Source organism: Pleurodeles waltl, chromosome 11 (assembly GCF_031143425.1).
Source record: "Pleurodeles waltl isolate 20211129_DDA chromosome 11, aPleWal1.hap1.20221129, whole genome shotgun sequence".
Classification (NCBI taxonomy): domain Eukaryota; kingdom Metazoa; phylum Chordata; class Amphibia; order Caudata; family Salamandridae; genus Pleurodeles; species Pleurodeles waltl.
The window spans coordinates 980,831,266-980,851,086 of NC_090450.1; positions in this window are offsets into that span (position 1 = coordinate 980,831,266).

Genomic DNA, 19,821 nt, shown 5'->3' on the forward strand with positions numbered 1-19,821 from the left:
AATTAGGCAGGGGTGCTGTGTTTAAAAAAATACTTAGGGGTTTAACCTTCTTGTGAGTCCAGCAGTTTTCAGGCAAGAATAAAAATGTCAAGGTAACTCTGGTGATTAATGTTCCTGCTGGTGAGACATTGGAGTTTTGTCCGGTGGCAGCTTTGACTTATCATAAAGTAGTGCAGAGGGTTAATGTGCCTGCTGCAAAGAGCATGTACCATGCAGATCACAACATTGAATGTGGGTGAACTGTGAGTAATGCTTTGAAAAACTGAACTGGATGTCAGAGAGGGACTGTGGAGACATGAGGGGCACTGATGGGGAGTGGTAGTGAGGGCATTTGTGGAGAAGGAGGTACTGGGGGAAGTGGGTGGCAACAAAGACTCACACTGAACGCCACCAGTGCTACACCTGGCCCTGACTCCTTACATATGTTTACATATTCTATAGGCCAGCCCTGGCATACTCCATGACCTTGTCTGACATGTTTCTCCACAAAGGCTGCCTCACCCACACCCCACCCATGGTTGGTGTGCTCTCAGGTTAAGACTGACGTGTGCTGGGGCTCCCAAGACCAGGGCTGGGGGGTTGGGCTCCGCGTGTTCTTCTCCTCGACCACAGCTGGTATGTTCCCAGCACCAGGCTGAAATTCTTCTGAGGTGTGGTTCACATGTTTCTCCACCAGGGCTGATGTGCTTCCCAATGGGTGTTTAATATTACCCATGATGCTCTTTGGTCAAGGTTCACATTCTTCTTGGAAGAGTTTATAAGCTCAACATTCATGTGTTATGGGCACCCGAGACAAGCTTAATGGCATCCTCCATAAGGTTTGCCTTTCATCCCCACCAGGTCTGGCATGCAACCTAGAAGGGGCTTGCATGCCTACAAGCTGGGGGGACGTGACTTTCCTCTGGGCCGACATGCTTTGCTTCAAGGGCTGACGTGCTTTTCAGCAGGGCTGACTTTTATTCCCCGCAAGTGCTGAAGTTTGTTCTCAAATTAGCATACATGCTCCACACCACAGGTGACATGCTCCTCAGACCAGGGCTCACATGATCTACCGCCAGGGTTGACGCGCTCCTCAGAGTAAGGTTGCCATGTTTTTCAGCCATGTTCTTATGCTCCACAGGTCAGTGCTAGTAGTGTCTAAGGCCTGGGTTAACCTGCTCCCCAGTAGGGCTTAAATAACGTGCCTCTAAGTCCATGGTGTCAAATCCCTGGCCTTGGTTGACACACTTTTTGGGCCAAGGCCAGAACGCTGCTCTGCCAAATCTGTAGGGTAGCATAGCCTTCAGCACCTTCAGCAGACCACCTAGCAGCCAACTCAGTGACTCCCCTCTTTTGGCTAAGACCTGCCTCCTTCATGTCCAGGAACAGTTAGTCCACCCCAGGTGGGCGGCCCGGTGTACCCTCACATGCTACAACAGTTGTTGTTAACCTGTGGTACAAGGACCCCCGAGAGTCCATGAAGCCTACTGAGGGGGGCTAGGACTGCTCAGAAACTTAATTAATATTAAAAAATAAATTGTATCTGATTTAAGAAGCACAATGTAAAACTAAACATTTTAAAATGTTTTGTAAACGTAAAAGAATCTGAAATTTGAGGCTAAAAGTGAAGTCAGTATCCTCAGACTGATTCGTGGGAGCAGTGCGAGTGCATCAGACTGATTCGTGGGAGCAGTGCGAGTGCATCAGACTGATTCGTGGGAGCAGTGCGAGTGCATCAGACATTCGTGGGAGCAGTGCGAGTGCATCAGACATTCGTGGGAGCAGTGCGAGTGCATCAGACATTCGTGGGAGCAGTGCGAGTGCATCAGACTGATTCGTGGGAGCAGTGCGAGTGCATCAGACATTCGTGGGAGCAGTGCGAGTGCATCAGACAGAGTATAGTATGGACGATAAAAGCTCCAACATTCCTATTAAAAATAAAAAATTTATTTTTTTATATTTGTTTGTGAATAAATAAAATACTTAATTTTTTGTATATTTGTTTGATGAACGTTTGCTTCTTTTTATTTTGTGTATTGTTTTGCGGTTCAAATCTTTGAAAATGCATGGCCGGGGTCCCCGGCTTCCAGTAATGACTCAGTGGGGGTGTCCCAAGGTTCCAATAAGGATTCAATGGGGGTCCCCGGGTTCCAGTAATGGCTCAGTGGGGGGTTCCCCAGATTCCAATAAGGATTCGGTGGCGGTCCACGGGTTCCAGTAATGACTCAGTGAGTGGTCCCCAGATTCCATTAAGGATTCAGTGGGGGTTCCCGGGTTCCAGTAACGATTCAGAGGGTGTCTCCGTGTTCCAGTAATGATTCAGTGGGGGTCCCCATAATGATTCAATGGGGATCCACAGAAGTCAGAAAGTTAAGAACCACCGAGGTACGAATCAGGCCCGTTGAGTCCCTCGCCCAGTAGAGGGCACCAGACTCTCCTGTCCTGCTTTCTGCCTGTCACTTGTACAGAGGCCCTGCCAAGTGCCCGCTGCCCGCTACTGCCTCTGCCCTGCACCCACACAATCAGAGGAAGGAGAGTTATCTTAAACCCCTGTAATCCTTTTTTCCGGGGAGGTTTTGGCACCAGGACATCTGTATCCGTGTGTGCTTCTCTTAAAAAAATTGTGTCTAAATTAGGAATTCACGCAGCTGGCCAAGAACAACGTTTCGCAGGGAGTCGGCAGAAGCGCCGTGCATTGTAGCTGCGAAGTCTGGAAACTAGTAACGCAGAAACGCGCTGTGTACAGGACACGTTTTAAGTTATTGATAGAATGGAAATCTCGAGCGCGTCTTCACAAAATTGGGCCCAGATTTGCTAACTCTTTGCTTCAGGTCTGCGTTATTTTTGGGACGTAAACCCAAGCCATAGCGCTATAATGGGGTTTATTATTCAACACAAATCAGAAGGTGCAATTGCGCTGAATAGTTTACCAAATGAGCCCTTGAACTTTAATGCACCAACAGGCCAGGGGTGGCGGAAGTGACGTCACACACCATTTGACCTTCACGTGCACTCACCCACGCTTAGGTATACATAAATAGAAGATCACACACACTCTGTCTCGCCCAAATGCGCTCTCACGTGCGCACACGCACACAACATACATTTAAAAAAAATTGTTACCTCAGCTGGCAGGAAGAGTCACGTTCCAGCTTATTGGGCTCCTTTTTTTATTTTAATAATAGTGAATAATATTACTCACTACCATTGTAATTAAAACATGGGAAAAAACAAGGAGATTGCAGCCCCAACCGATGCCCATAGGGCCGAGCTGCCCCATTGTTCCTGGCACTGTTCTTGCTACCTCCGAGGGCAGAGGTCGCAAATACAGTGCCAGAGGTCGCACGGGGCAAGCCAGGGGTCGCCAGGTGACCTTCAAATGATGGTCGAATTACCCAAAGTAGCGCCCTGCACTGCTCTGCATTGCTTGACACAGACAACAAGGGTCCTTTGTGGCAGACATGTAAACGATTCAAAATTGACATTACAACAATTATGTATTTCGCTATAATTCTGAATCACCGAGCGCCAGGAGATAAGAAAAACAGAAAACTTATGGAAAGAACAACCGGTGACGCATAGAACAACACGTGCAGTGTGTATCATATCAACAAGGCACCGAGGTAGCAACTCTTTGTCATAAGTGGCTCTGTCAAAAGGGCACTCGATCCCATTCGAGACTGGCTCCGATTGTCATGTTACCAGGATTGTTTGCATTTCAAGGAAGAAGCGAGCCGACGTGTCACAATTTAGAATAGAAAGCCACACAGTTCATAGTTCATCCAAGAAGAATGAAATTGCACCAGAATAAAACCTTGAACTTGAAACACCTTTGTTTGTTGCTCTGACAACTTACCTTCATCCAGGCACTGGACTGCAGGGAACCCTTCACACGAATATGAAGGCACAGTAGGGACTCGAACTGTAAGGGTCACTGCTAGAGGAGATGTGGTCTGGGCCACACCTTTTATCCTGGGTTAAGTTATGATGCCAGGACCCCACTGACCAGCACAAGGGTCTGGGGAACCCCCTCTCGGACATGTCGATAGATATGGCAGCCAGGCATGGGTGGCCGCTCTCCCGTGCCCGTGGAAAGTATTTTGGATTGTTACGTAGTCTGCCCAGGTCTTTGCAGCATGGGTCTCACCCACTCAGCTGCCTTGCGCCCGGCCTCGCTCGCTCAGGAATGGCTGGCACGCGCTGCTGGCGGGGAGAAGATTACACAGGCATCCCTGGAGCCGTAATTCACATCACCCTGTGAGCCAAGTACCTGAAGCGGCCTCCCTCTGACACAAAGCCGGCTGTGTGAAGTGCCGGTCCGTCTTTAAGTCAGACAAATGACACAGCAGCTCGCTGGTAATGCCTCTCATTCAGCAAAGTATATATAACTGTCAGGCCTGCGTGCCAGAGAGAAGGCTCTCTGAGGCAGGGAAATGCAAGTGCCAGAATCATCCTTGAACGACAGACAGCCCAGGCATGGCTCTTCAGTCCATACATCAATGCATTCTGGGAGTTGCAGTCTCCCTTTGCTTCAACTGACCCAATTGGACTAACTCACTTGATTACAGTGGTGTGTAAAAGGAAAGCCAAGGACTGGACGCATGATGTTTGGCGCACCTGTGGTTTGTAAAAAGAAAGCCCAGGGCTGGACGCATGGTGTTTGGCGCACCTGTGGTTTGTAAAAGGAAAGCCCAGAGCTGGACGCATGGTGTTTGGCGCACCTGTGGTTTGTAAAAGGAAAGCCCAGAGCTGGACGCATGGTGTTTGGAGCACCTGTGGTTTGTAAAAGGAAAGCCCAGAGCTGGACGCATGGTGTTTGGCGCACCTGTGGTTTATATAAAGAAAGCCCAGAGCTGGACGCATGGTGTTTGGCGCACCTGTGGTTTATATAAACAAAGCCCAGGGCTGGACGCATGGTGTTTGGCGCACCTGTGGTTTATATAAAGAAAGCCCAGGGCTGGACGCATGGTGTTTGGCGTACCTGTGGTTTGTAAAAGGAAAGCCCAGAGCTGGACGCATGGTGTTTGGCGCACCTGTGGTTTATATGAAGAAAGCCCAGGGCTGGACGCATGGTGTTTGGCGCACCTGTGGTTTGTGAAAAGAAAGCCCAGGGCTGGACGCCTGGTGTTTGGCGCACCTGTGGTTTGTGAAAAGAAAGCCCAGGGCTGGACGCATGGTGTTTGGCGCACCTGTGGTTTATATAAAGAAAGCCCAGGACTGGACGCATGGTTTTTGGCGCACCTGTGGTTTGTAAAAGGAAAGCCCAGAGCTGGACGCATGGTGTTTGGGGCACCTGTGGTTTGTAAAAGGAAAGCCCAGAGCTGGACGCATGGTGTTTGGCGCACCTGTGGTTTGTAAAAGGAAAGCCCAGAGCTGGACGCATGGTGTTTGGCGCACCTGTGGTTTATATAAAGAAAGCCCAGAGCTGGACGCATGGTGTTTGGCGCACCTGTGGTTTATATAAAGAAAGCACAGGGCTGGACGCATGGTGTTTGGCGCACCTGTGGTTTATATAAAGAAAGCCCAGGGCTGGACGCATGGTGTTTGGCGCACCTGTGGTTTGTAAAAGGAAAGCCCAGAGCTGGACGCATGGTGTTTGGCGCACCTGTGGTTTATATGAAGAAAGCCCAGGGCTGGACGCATGGTGTTTGGCGCACCTGTGGTTTGTGAAAAGAAAGCCCAGGGCTGGACGCCTGGTGTTTGGCGCACCTGTGGTTTGTGAAAAGAAAGCCCAGGGCTGGACGCATGGTGTTTGGCGCACCTGTGGTTTATATAAAGAAAGCCCAGGACTGGACGCATGGTTTTTGGCGCACCTGTGGTTTGTAAAAGGAAAGCCCAGAGCTGGACGCATGGTGTTTGACTTACCTGTGGTTTGTAAAAGGAAAGCCCAGAGCTGGACGCATGGTGTTTGGCGCACCTGTGGTATGTAACAGGAAACCCCAGGGCTGGACGCATGGTGTTTGGCGCACCTGTGGTATGTAACAGGAAACCCCAGAGCTGGACGCATGGTGTTTGGCGCACCTGTGGTATGTAAAAGGAAAGCCCAGGGCTGGACGCATGGTGTTTGGCACACCTGTGGTTCGTAAAAGGAAAGCCCAGAGCTGGACGCATGGTGTTTGGCGCACCTGTGGTTTGTGAAAAGAAAGCCCAGGGCTGGACGCATGGTGTTTGGCGCACCTGTGGTTTATATAAAGAAAGCCCAGGACTGGACGCATGGTTTTTGGCGCACCTGTGGTTTGTAAAAGGAAAGCCCAGAGCTGGACGCATGGTGCTTGACTTACCTGTGGTTTGTAAAAGGAAAGCCCAGAGCTGGACGCATGGTGTTTGGCGCACCTGTGGTATGTAACAGGAAACCCCAGGGCTGGACGCATGGTGTTTGGCGCACCTGTGGTATGTAAAAGGAAAGCCCAGGGCTGGACGCATGGTGTTTGACTTACCTGTGGTTTGTAAAAGGAAAGCCCAGAGCTGGACGCATGGTGTTTGTCGCACCTGTGGTTTATAAAAGGAAAGCCCAGAGCTGGACGCATGGTGTTTGGCGCACCTGTGGTATGTAACAGGAAACCCCAGGGCTGGACGCATGGTGTTTGGCGCACCTGTGGTTTGTGAAAAGAAAGCCCAGGGCTGGACGCCTGGTGTTTGGCGCACCTGTGGTTTGTGAAAAGAAAGCCCAGGGCTGGACGCATGGTGTTTGGCACACCTGTGGTTTATATAAAGAAAACCCAGGACTGGACGCATGGTGTTTGGCGCACCTGTGGTTTGTAAAAGGAAAGCCCAGAGCTGGACGCATGGTGTTTGACTTACCTGTGGTTTGTAAAAGGAAAGCCCAGAGCTGGACGCATGGTGTTTGGCGCACCTATGGTATGAAACAGGAAACCCCAGGGCTGGACGCATGGTGTTTGGCGCACCTGTGGTATGTAAAAGGAAAGCCCAGGGCTGGACGCATGGTGTTTGGCACACCTGTGGTTCGTAAAAGGAAAGCCCAGAGCTGGACGCATGGTGTTTGGCGCACCTGTGGTTTATAAAAGGAAAGCCCTGGAACAAAACATAGGCCCAGATGCCGAAAGGTGTCACTGAATGCAGCGTAGCAGGCAAAAGTTCTGCGCTGCAATTCTTGACAAGGAGCGAGCAGGACAGCACCACATTCACATAGATATGAGTCTTTCCTCCCCTCTCCCTAGCGCCGGCACTGATTTCAGCCGCCGCCTTCCACGCACACACCTTAGTGCCATAGTGCTAGGGTGTGTGCATGAGTCTTGCATAGGTTTGTACAGAAAGGGTATCCTTGCTGTGAAAAATACTCTGCCTAGACAAGTGAAAGTGTTTTTCCCACTTGCTGTACGATGCAGCACACACGAAAAGTTGAAACAGAACGCCGCTTTTCAGTGGCATTGATTGTTGGTGCTAAACCCTGTCCATGAATGTTAATGATTAGGGTTTTGCGTCAGAAAGCATGGGTGGTTGCATGGGAACACCTATGAACTACCCATGTAATGCCCCATTGATGCAGAGTAATGCAAAGCAGCGTTTCACACTGCTTTGCTTTAGTTTTCCTTGCAAACCAATGCAAATACCAATTTGCCTTGGTTTGTTAAGCCCCAAAATGGTTTAGCATTGATTTAGCATTAAAAAAGGAACATTAAGTTGATGCTAAACGTTTGTGAATCTGGCCCATAGTGTTTGACTTACCTGTGGTTTGTAAAAGGAAAGCCCTGTACTGGATACATAGTACTTGGCTTCGTCGTGGTTTGTAAAAGGAAATCACAGGACTGGATACATGGCGTTTGGCAGACCAGTGGTTTGTAAAAGGAAAACCCTGGACTAGATACATAGGGCTTAATTTACATCTTGGCGGAGGGGAATTCTCCGTCATAAACGTGACGGATATCCTGTCCGTCGTATTACGATCCCATTATATCCTATGGGATCGTAATACGCAGACAGGCTTTCCATCATGTTTGTGACAGAGTATTCCCTACGCCGATATTGAAATCAGGCCCAAAGTGTTTGAATCACCTGTGGTTTGTAAAAGGAAAGCCCTGGACCGGATACCTAGTACTTGGCTTTGGCGTGGTTTGTAAAAGGAAATCACAGGACTGGATACATGGCGTTTCACTTACCCCTGGCTTGTAAAAGGAAAGCCCATGACAGTATACAAGGTGTTTGACATTCCTAGAGCAATATATCAAGCATATTTGGGCCCATATTTATATTTTTTTAGCGTCGCATTTGTGTCATTTTTTGACGCAAAATCGGTGCAAACTTGCAAAATACAATTGTATTTTGTAAGTTTGCGCAGTTTTTGCGCCAAAAAGCGGCACAAACCCAGCGCTAAAAAAGTATAAATATGGGCCTTGGTGGAGCGTCAGCTTATGAGAAAGAAGCACTCTTTGATCATTTAAACACAAATTACGTGCTGGTGTAAAATACTTCAACGAGTTCAACATTCCCTCCTTAGATAATTACAGAAAGTTACTTTTACCAAAGTTCTTCCAACTACAAGCCTGCAATTTTGCAGCATTAAAACAACATGCCTCAGTATTGCCTAATTGAATCCTGATTTCATTGTATTCCATTTACCACATGTCGAGCATGAAAGGCTGAGTCAGGCCTGCGGGGATGTAAACTTGTGGGTGCAGGTGACAGATTTAAGCAGGAAAAGATTAACACACTGAGACACATCACCTCACCTGATTACTGCCAATTCTGCATCATAATCTTCACCCGTGCAGTGTTGATAAAAAGTGTATTGCCATGAAAAATGTCCCTTTCATAACTTTGTACCACGTGCTCCTATGTTTATTTCCTGGTAAAGTTACTGGAATGTCTCTGGGGGCTTTTTATTTTTGTCTCAGTGACCATGACAATCACATGTGTTCACTGAGGGCATCCCTGGTCCATAGATTGAGACCCCAGATCGTGGCTCAGAGGCCAGGATTGAGACACTAAGGCCCTGATTTATTCTTCAATTGCAGTTTTGCACCAAAAAGTTTAGCACCGGCTTGCACCATTTCTGCGCACCAGCCGGGCACCATATTTATGGAATGGTTCAAGCCGGTGAAAAGGGTAGACTAGCGTAAAAAAAAATGACGTTAGTCGGGTGGGGCTGGCGGTATGGAAGAAGGGGGTTTTGCACCAAAAAATGACATTAGGCAGGTTAGAGTGAAAAAAAAATGACTATAACCTCCCTAGAGTCATTTTCTGATGCAAAACCATCCATACCACATGACTCCTGTCTTAGAAAAGACAGGAGTCATGCCCACCACCCCAATGGCCAGCACAGGGGACCAGGGCCCTCTGGGCATGGCCATTGCACCCAGTTCCGTGTAGGGGGGCCCACTTCAGGACCCCCAAAGGCACTTAAAAAAAATACTGACCTGTACTTACCTATACTTACCTGGGTTGGGGCCCCCCATCCTCCGCTGTCCCTCTGGTCTGGGTGTCCCTGGTGCCTGGGGAGGGCACCTGTGGGCTTATGCCATGGTGTTCTACCATGTAAATAGGCTCACAGGTCCCCTAACGGCTGCCCTAACCCAGGTGTTAAATAATGGGGCAAAGAAAGCTTTGCACCATTATTTGACACCTCTTCCCCCGTGCCTGTTTTTTAGCATAGGGGGATAAATATGGCACTAAGGCCAAAGAGTCATTTTTTGCACTGGAATGCCTACCTTGCATCTCATTAACGCAAAGTAGGTTTCCACATCCCAAAAATGACTTTAACTCCATAAATTTGGTGCTAGACGAGTCTAGAACCAAAGTATAAATATGGAGTTAGTTTTGCACCGCATTTGCATAAAAAAAAATGATGGGAAATCGGGGCAAAGCAAGTATAAATATGCCCCTAATTGCACCTCTCATAAGGAGAGTGGCAGTTGTCCTCTAACAGGGTTGAGAGAGGCTAGCAGCAGCCACAGCATGAAATCCTAGTGAAAGGAAAGACCCTCCTCCTTCCCCATTGGACTTCGAGACTAGGGTTAGGCAGAAAATCCCTGGAGTTGGTAAATTGGGTGGAATTCCGCTAGATTTCGCTGCCGTTAGAGTAGATTTTCTTATCAAGCAAAGGTTTTCTCACTGTGAATACTTCTCGACAACCCGCTTTGGGAAAATCTCACCCGGCACCCTCCTAGCACCCAAAAACTGCATTAGGGGACACCAATTCTCTCTCGCCAACTGACCACTGGGTTTGCCGCACACAAGAAAAAGCTCCATGATACGGCAGTTGGCGGATTGTGGCCAAAACTCTCCATTACAGGGGTAACATAAAGAGGCAAAACTCCACTGGTGTTGCAGAATTTTTTGCCCACCCCTACTCGAAATTACTCAATCCTCCCTTGTGGTCTCAGGCTATATATTGGTGGGGTTACTAAGTGAAGCTTTGCTGAGTAGAGCACCTTAAACAACATAGATGTCGACATAGAACATAGACGCATATGTAGCAGTAGTGAATATGCTTGAGTTTGAGGCCCCGGGTCACGCAAGTCCTGTCTGTCCTCCACCTGTGCACTCCAGGTCTGGTGACTCTGCCCTTTAAAGCTCTGCCGCAGGGTACTACTCTACCCTTATTCACCAATTTATGAAATATTGTTCCTTGTAAAGTTTACTGAAGTGATCCAGGGATTCCGGGGCATGAGCAGTGAAGGCCACCTATATCCCCTCAGCCCACGGCCCGTGCTCCTTCTCGTGCCAGGGATCAGCTTTGGGTGAGCTCTTCCCACTGTTTGGAGATGGGGTGTATGTGGGCTCTGGGAAGCCACCCAGTGACACATGGACTTGAGTCAAACACTCAAGCCAGGGTTTACTACAGTGTGAGAGCACTGTGCCAAAGGCTGTAGTGAAAAGCTTAGAGATAAGAGCGGACTAACCATTCGGTCTATCTGGCGAATGGCCCTGTCTGATCCGTCCCTTGATGGCCAAGGGATGCTCCCCACAGCTCAGAGGAGCTTCATGGTAGATGGGTACAGGCTTCATCTATTACTATCTTTGTAGGTACATTGTTTTTCTAAAACTGCTGTGCCAGAGACATTCCATGGTGCACCTCTTCCCCCCATACCACCTTTGAACAGTCCTTTTAAACAAACGGTGGCCCTCATAGCACGCGTCCGCAGCGTGTGGGCTGTGAGCGGAATATCTTGTCGGATGCTCCAGGAATCTATCAGTTTGTCATTGCATGCTGACTTCATAGGAAGGACCAGGAAGATGGAGCGGAGGACTAGGGGAGCAGGAGGAAACCCAGGAGGATGAAGAGGGAAACCATGAGGAGAAGAACCAGGCATAGGAAGATGCCCATGTGGAGGACTCGGAAAGAGAGGGGGACGCAGAGGGCTAGGACCAGCATGAGGACCAAGAGGACCCAGACCAGAAAGACCAAGAGCAGGAGAACCAGGACCAGGAGGACCAGGAAGACCAAGAGCAGGAAAACCAGGACAAGGAGGACCAGGAAGACCAAGAGCAGGAGAACCAGAATCAGAAGGACCAGGAGGACCAGGAAGAGCAAGAGCAGGAGAACCAGGACCAGGAGGAACAAGAGCAGGAGAACCAGAATCAGGAGGACCAGGAAGACCAAGAGCAGGAAAACCAGGACCAGGAGGACCGCAGGATCAGGAAGACCAAGAGCAGGAAAACCAGGACCAGCAGGACCAGGAGGAACAGAAAGAGCAAGAGCAGGAGAACCAGGACCAGGAGGACCAGGAAGAACAAGAGCAGGAGAACCAGGACCAGGTGGACCAGGGGGACCAGGAAGAGCAAGAGGCAGCGAAGGAGGAGGGCAGAAGGTCGAAGAGAATGGACCAGAGGATGAGGACCATAGAGCAGACCAGGTGTGGGAGCAGCATCTTACACTTATCATATATTTTTTTCCTTTCAGGCATCCCTCTTCTTAAATTATATATGTGGCTGATTTATGTATGAATGACTAATTTAAATGCACATTTATTCGTGTCCTTATTCATTGCAATGTGGTAATGAGTCTTCTCAAATATATTCATGTTTCTCTGTGTGGAATAATTTCCCCTTTTCCAGTTTAAATAAAAAACAAAGTTTCATAGAAACAGATTATTTCACTACTGTTAGATTGATTTAAAACAATAGGCAAGAACATAAGCAAATGAAAGTGTGCGATGGCCTTTCTACTAATTTATTTATCCTGAAATTGTTCGACAATGTTCAGATACATTATATAAACTAAGAACAGGCTATAAAGAGTTAGAGAGCAACTTCTTACCAGGGACTGGAGACAAAGGCCTCACACAGCTGTAATCTTATGCGTTTGCTAGAGGCTACCCGGAGACACATCTGGCCTTCGCTCAGTGGGATTATTTGCTACCTGCTAACGCAGACGAGGCTAGCAGAGGCTGCTATTTTGCTGTGCATTGTTCATCTTGTTCAGAGGAGGTATGCAAGTCTGAGCCTTCTTTGAAGCTCGAATTACACCTCTCTCTTGTGCTAAAGTTTAGCTTAGTTAGCTGAGAGGGTTGCAGGTGGGCTGCAGTTAACATAAAGGATGCTTCACGGTATTTACGCAATGTTCTAATGTTATTTGTTATTCACACTTTTGATAAACATTGTTGCCACTGTTTTGTTAATTGTTATAATAGTTACTATTCACATTCTATGCGCTGTAATAGGATTTAGATTTTAGAATAATTCTTGAAGATGTAGCCCTGGCTCCCTAGTGTTCTTGTGTGTGTCTTTCCATGATGAAAGGGGGTGTGGGCCCTACTACATATACCTGTAGTAGCTCAGAGGATTGATCATGACTTGGAACTCATCTCACTCAAATAGTGCTTGATTGGTTGCAGAAAGTTGTAATCCAAATGGCTCTCAGTCAATGAAACCCAAAAAAACAGGAGTATGATGAATTTGAAGCCGGGGAGTAACAGTACTAGGAGTACTAAGAGGTTTAGATATATGAGAACTAAGACCACCAGCAGGACCAAAACCAGGAGGAATAGGGGGACCAAAACTAGGACAACTTGGGGGGCCCAAACCAGGAGATCTAGGGGGACCAAAACTAGGGGAACCAAAACCAGAAGAACTAGGAGGACCAAAACTAGGAGAACTAGGGGGACCAAAACCAGAAGAACTAGGGGGACCAAAACTATGAGAACTAGGGGGACCAAAACCAGAAGAACTAGGGGGACCAAAACTAGGAGAACTAGATTGACCAAAACCAGAAGAACTAGGGGGACCAAAACTATGAGAACTTGGGGGATCAAAACCAGGAGAACCAGGGGGACCAAAACCAGGAGAACCAGGGGGACCAAAATTAGGAGAACTAGGGGGACCAAAACCAGAAGAACTAGGGGGACCAAAACTAGGAAAACTAGGGGGACCAAAAACCAGGAGAACTAGGGGGACCAGGACAATGAGAACCAAGAGTACCAGGAGGAGGAGAGGGGATGAAAGGATGAAGAAGGGGACCCAGAAGGAGCATCAGAAAAATCTGAGGTAGCAGTAAAAGGACCAAGATTAGGTGGACAAGGACACTTAGAGGACAAAGACCAGGAACAGAGGAGCAGGAATACTTTGAGCAGAGAACCTGAGCCAAAGGACATGAGTGACCATGAGGGAAAGCAGGACCAGCATTAGGAGGAGTATGTACCTCAGGGGGACCAGGACAACCAGAAAGAGCCATCATTATCACCAAGAAGACTAACACCTGCAGCATCAGGGTGTCCAAGACCAGGTGGACCAACCCTCACTATGAAACCCAGGACCAAGAGGACTGAAACGAGGAGCACCAGGGTGAGGGGGTCAGGAGAAGCAGGTTAACCTGGAAGATAAGGATCTCCAGTCGAATCAGAGCCAAAACCACCAGAAGTCCCAGTACCACCAGGAGGACCCAGAGGAGGATGAGAAGAAGGTCTTGTGGGGGTGCGAGAAGAACCAGGGAGATTAAGGGAGTCAGGGCGAGGACAAGGGTTGATATAAGTATGAATGGTACCAGGAGCTAGATTTACGTGTGTTGTGGTTTTTTCTAACCCGTGAAACAAGATTAACCCCCTGCATTGCCTTGCAGAGCTGAATCACCAAATACAACAGGCATTTTGCTGACCAACCCCTGTGTCATCCAGAAACTCTACTAACTTCAAGAACAGCAAAATATCACAGACATGCAGAGATCATAGATAGATTTTATAAATGCACAATGCAACTGTCTACAAAAAAAGTGCAGACCTGCTACAAGAGGACTTAAAAAATCTGTGTATCATTCAACATGCCCAAAATCACACATGGTCTATGTAGAGCTAAGACTTGGTCATCACAGACTCTGTAAAATAGTTAAAATATAATGTTTGAGCAACATGTTTGTGTTTTTTTACAAGACAATTAGATTTCTAAGAGGAAGGTCTCTCCTCCTGCTGTGCCAATGAAACCCACCCCACAATGGACAGTGCTTTGTGCCAAAGACACAATTCCCTTGGAAAAAAAAAAAATCTTATGTCCATTAAATATTTGGTGAGTGACTATCAATTTTGTATATTGCCTTGAATTTGTATAGTACTTGAAACCCCAGGTGTGAAGCCCTGTAGGCGCTCCATTACAAGCCGCTGAGGCTCATCGTTGGTCGGGTAGCGTGCTACACCGCGAGGAAGTGCTTGGCTGGCAGGGGACTGATCGTGCTGTGGGCATGTGTGAGCAGTGTTTTGATGTCATGAGTAGGTGACCAGAGGGGTACACTCCTCTCTTGGGTCCCAGTGCTTGGCAGACTGATGGAGGAAAGATGGGTGAGAAGTTCAGAATGCTCAGATTATACCAGGAACCTGTTAAAGATCACTCTGTAGTGCAATGTCTAGTCTAAGGTGGTTATCACTAATTCACGAAAGTCCCAAAGCCCAGACAATTGATGATGTCATTCCACATTCATCCTTCACCTGATACGAGTAAGATGCTTAGCCAGATTTGAAAGGAATGTGCACTTTCAACCTGTTCATTCTGGGCCTGATCCCAGAGTACTGATGCAGCATTTGTAAGACCTCAGTACATACACCTGGATAATCAGTTGAGAGGGATATTATTTTGACTATGGAAACTGACCAGTGGGGAACATGTTTTATTTTTGAAAACATGCATCCATTAACGAAAGAGTACAGAGAAAAGATGGAACATGGGCCGACCTTAGCATCCACTGTAGAGATAACATTTCTTATTGCTGGAGGTTTACAGTCGGTGCAGGGGCATTTCTCAGTAGAGAAATTGTAAAATAGCAGTTCTCCTGCATCCAGGGTGGTTGCAGTTAGTGGTACCATAGAAATGCATTGGCAGGGCAGGGGGTCCCATTGCACATCTGACAGTCCCAAACTATGACCTTACTGCCAGATAGCACATGATATTAAAGGCCTGCTCAGCACACACATTCTACTCACTTTGGATTCAGTGTGGGGATATTTGTGATGGTACAAGAGGCGTCCCATTGGATGCAGTTGGGGATATTTGTTATGGTGCGAGAGGCCTCCCTTTGGATTCAGTGTGGAGTTATTTGTGATGTTGCAAGAGGCCTCCCTTTGGATGCAGGTTAGATATACCTGTTATGGTGGAAGAGGCCTCCCTTTAGAGGCAACGTGGAGATATTCCCATAGTGTGAAAGGCCTCTCTTTGGATGCCGTATGGAGATATTTGTGGCGATGTGAGAGGCCTCCTGTTGGACACAGAATGGAGATATTTGTGATGGCGTGAGAGGTCTCCCTTGGGATGCAGTGTGGAGATATTTGTTATGGTGAGAGAGGTCTCCCTTGGGATGCAGTGTGGCAATAGTTGTGATCGTGCAAGAGGCCTCCCTTTGGATTCAGGTTGGAACTATTTGCAGTGGTGCGAGAGTCCTCCTGTTGGATGCACTGTGGAGGTATTTGTGATGTTGCAAGAGGCCTCCCTTTGGATGCAGGATGGAGATATTTGCGATGACGCGAGAGTCCTCTGGTTGAATGCAGTGTGAAATATATGTGAGATGGTGCGAGAGGCCTCCCTTTGGGTTCAGTTTGGAGGTGTTTGTGATGGTGTGAGAGGACTGCCTTAGTTTTCAGTGTGGAGATATTTGTGATGGTGGGAGAGGTCCTACTTGTGATGCATTGTAGAAATATTTGGGATGGTGCGAGAGGTCTCCCTCGGTTTGCAGTGTGAAGATATTTGTGATGGTGCGAGAAGTGTCCCTTGGGATGCAGTATGGAGATATTTATGATGGTGCAAGAGGCCTCCATTTGGATGCAGTGTAGAGATCTTTGTGATGGTGTTAGAGGCATCTCTTCGGATGCAATGTGGGGATATTACTAATGATGCGAGAGATCTCCCTTGGGATGCAGAATGGAGATATCTGTGATTGTTTCAAGGGGCCTCCCTTCGGATTCAGTGTGGGATATTTGTGATGATGCAAGAGTTCTTCATTTGAAGGCAGTGAGGAGATATTTGTGATGGTGCAAGAGGCCTCCCTTTGGATGCAGGATGGAGATATTTGCGATGATGCAAGAGTCCTCTGTTTGAATGCAGTGTGAAATATAAGTGAGATGGTGCGAGAGGCCTCCCTTTGGGTTCAGTGTGGAGGTATTTGTGATGGTGTGAGAGTACTGCCTTTGTTTGCAGTGTGGAGATATTTGTGGTGGTGGGAGAGGTCTTACTTGGGATGCATTGAAGAAATATTTGGGATGGTGCCAGAGGCCCCCCTTGGTATGCAGTGTGAAGATATCTGTGATGGTTCAAGAGGTCTCCCTTGGGATGCAGTGTGTCGATATATGTGATGATGCGAGAAGTGTCCCTTGGGATGCAGCGTAGAGATATTTGTGATAGTGCAAGAGGCCTCCATTTGTATGCAGTGTGGAGCTATTTCTGATGGTGTGAGAGGCATCCCTTTGGATGCAGCGTGGGAATATTGCTAATGATGTGAGAGGTCTCCATTTGGATGCAGTGTGGAGATATTTGTGATGATGCAGGAGGTCTCCATTTGGATGCAGTGTGGAGATATTTGTTATTGTTATGGTGTGGCAGGCCTCCATTTGGATGCAGCGTGGAAATATTTGTGATGGTGCAAGAGGTCTCCCTTGGGATGCAGTGTGGAGATATATGTGATGGTGCGAGAAGTCTCCCTTGGGATGCAGTGTGGAGATATATGTAATGGTGCGAGAAGCCTCTCTTGGGATGCAGTGTGGAGATATATGTGATGGTTCGAGAAGTCTCCCTTGGGATGCAGTGTGGGTATATTTGTGATGGTGCGAAAGGTCTCCCTTGGAATGCAGTGTGTAGATACTTGTGAAGGTGTGAGAGGCTTTCATTCGGATGCAGCATGGAGATATTTGTGATGGTGCAAGGGGCCTCCCTTTGGATTCAGTGTGGAGGTATTTATGATGGTGCAAGAGGCCCTAGTTTGGATGCAGTGTGAAATATTTGTAATGGTGCTAGAGGTCTCCCTTGGGATGCAGTGTGGAGATATATGTGATGGCGTAAGAGGCTACCCTTCGGATGCAGCGTGGGGATATTTCCAATGATGTTAGAGGTCTCCCTTCAGATGCAGTGTGGAGATGTCTGTGATGTGCAAGGAGCCTCCCTTTGGATTCAGTGGGGACATATTTGTGATGATGCAAGAGGTCTCCATTTGGATACAGTGTGAAATATATGTGAGATGGTGTGTGAGGCCTCCTTTGGGATGCAGTGTGGAGATATTTGTGATGGTGAGAGAGGCCTTCCTTGGGATGCAGTGTGGAGATATTTGTGATGGTGCAAAAGGTCTTCCTTGGGATGCAGTGTGCAGATATTTGTGATGGTGTGAGAGTCTTCCCTTCTGATGCAGCGTGGGGATATTGCTAATGATGCGAGAGGACTCGCTTGGGATGCAGTGTGGAGATATCTGTGATGGTGCAAGGGGCCTCCCTTTGGATTCAGTGTTGGGATATTTGTGATGATGCGAGAGGTCTCCATTTGGATGCAGTGTGGAGATATTTGTGATGGTGCGAGAGGCCTCCCTTGGGATGCAGTGTGGAGATATTTGTAATGATGCAAGAGGTCTCCATTTGGATGCAGTGTGGAGATATTTGTAATTGTTATGGTGTGAGAGGCCTCCATTTGGATGCAGTGTGGAAATATTTGTGATGGTGCAAGAGGTCTCCCTTGGGATGCAGTGTGGAGATATATGTGATGGTGTGAGAAGCCTCTCTTGGGATGCAGTGTGGAGATATATGTGATGGTTCTAGAAGTCCCCCTTGGGATGCAGTGTGGGTATATTTGTGATGGTGTGAAAGGTCTCCCTTGGAATGCAGTGTGCAGATATTTGTGATGGTGTGAGAGGCTATCCTTCGGAGGCAGGGTGGGGATATTTCCAATGATGAGAGAGGTCTCCCTTGGGGTGCAGTGTGCAGATATTTGTGATGGTGTGAGAGTCTTCCCTTCTGATGTAGCGTGGGGATATTTCCAATGATGCAAGAGGTCTCCCTTTGTATTCATTGTGGGGATATTTGTGAGGATGCGAGAGATCCCCATTTGGATGCAGTGTGAAATATATGTGAGATGGTGCAAGAGGCCTCCCTTGGGATGCAGTGTGGAGATATTTGTGATGGTGAGAGAGGCCTCCATTTGGATGCAGTGTGGCGATATTTGTTTTTGTTATGGTGTGAGAAGCCTTCATTTGGATGCAGCGTGGAGATATTTGTAATGGTGTGAGAGGCCTCCCTTGGGATGCAGTGTGGAGATGTTTGTGATTGTGTGAGAGGCCTCCATTTGAATGCAGCGTGGAGATATTTGTGATGGTGCGAGAGGTCTCCCTTGGGATGCAGTGTGGAGATATTTGTAATGGTGCGAGAGGTCTCCCTTGGGATGCAGTGTGGAGATATCTATGATGGTGCAAGATGTCTCCCTTGGGATGCACCGTGGAGATATCTATGATGGTGCAAGAGGTCTCCCTTGGGATGCACCGTGGAGATATCTTTGATGGTGCAAGAGGTCTCCCTTGGGATGCAGTGTGGAGATATCTATGATGGTGCAAGAGGTCTCCCTTGGGATGCGGTATAGACCCATAACTATGTTGCCTCCTGATAGCGCCCTTGTTGCCATGCTCGGCCCTCCCCGCGGACCGAAGACTTCAATCCCCACAGACGGAGCTGTTAGCCGTAAACCCGGCTCCTTCCCAGAGGCCTCGTGTGAGCTGAGAGCTCATGTGAAGTCAATTACCCGCTTCCAGGAAGAGCGGGGACATTACACAGCCAATGCCACAGAGAGGAATGAAAAAGCAACAGAAACCAGCAGGCTTGATCAGAATAGGAATACATGTCAGGACTGCCACAAAGGCGATGTGTGTGCAGGGCCTGAGCATGACCCGAGGCCCTCAGGAGTACTCCCGGCTCAGCCCCTGACACGCAGGCAGCCCCTGGCTGCTTGGCTGTGGATGTACAGTCTTGCAACCTGCTTTGGGGGCCATCAGGCTCAGAAACGTATGATTATTCATTCGAGGAAATGAAAGTTGCAGCTTCGTGGTTTCTTGCACTGGTCACCACCAGGGGCGTAGTTTTCTTTGGTGCAGCAGGTGCAGTGGCACCAGGGCCCAGAGTCCTGAGGGGCCCGCTGAACCCTGGTTTTTGCTGCATTTTATCATTCAAACAGCAGCCAGGGGTCTCAAGTCCTCCCTTGCACTAAGGCTCACAACACACTGGCTATGCTACGGTGTGGTTGGTCTCAGCAAGACTCCAAAAATATCACAGTAAGTTACTGTGTGCTGGTATATAAACCGTGCATGCAGAGATCAGTGCTTAATTTGTGCTTGTTGCTTCCGGTGCTGAGCACCTGCACTTATTTTTGAGGGCCAGCACTTCTTCTTCTGCTTTAAGCATTTGCTGTGAGCAAGAGACACATATGGGAAAGACAAGATGGAGG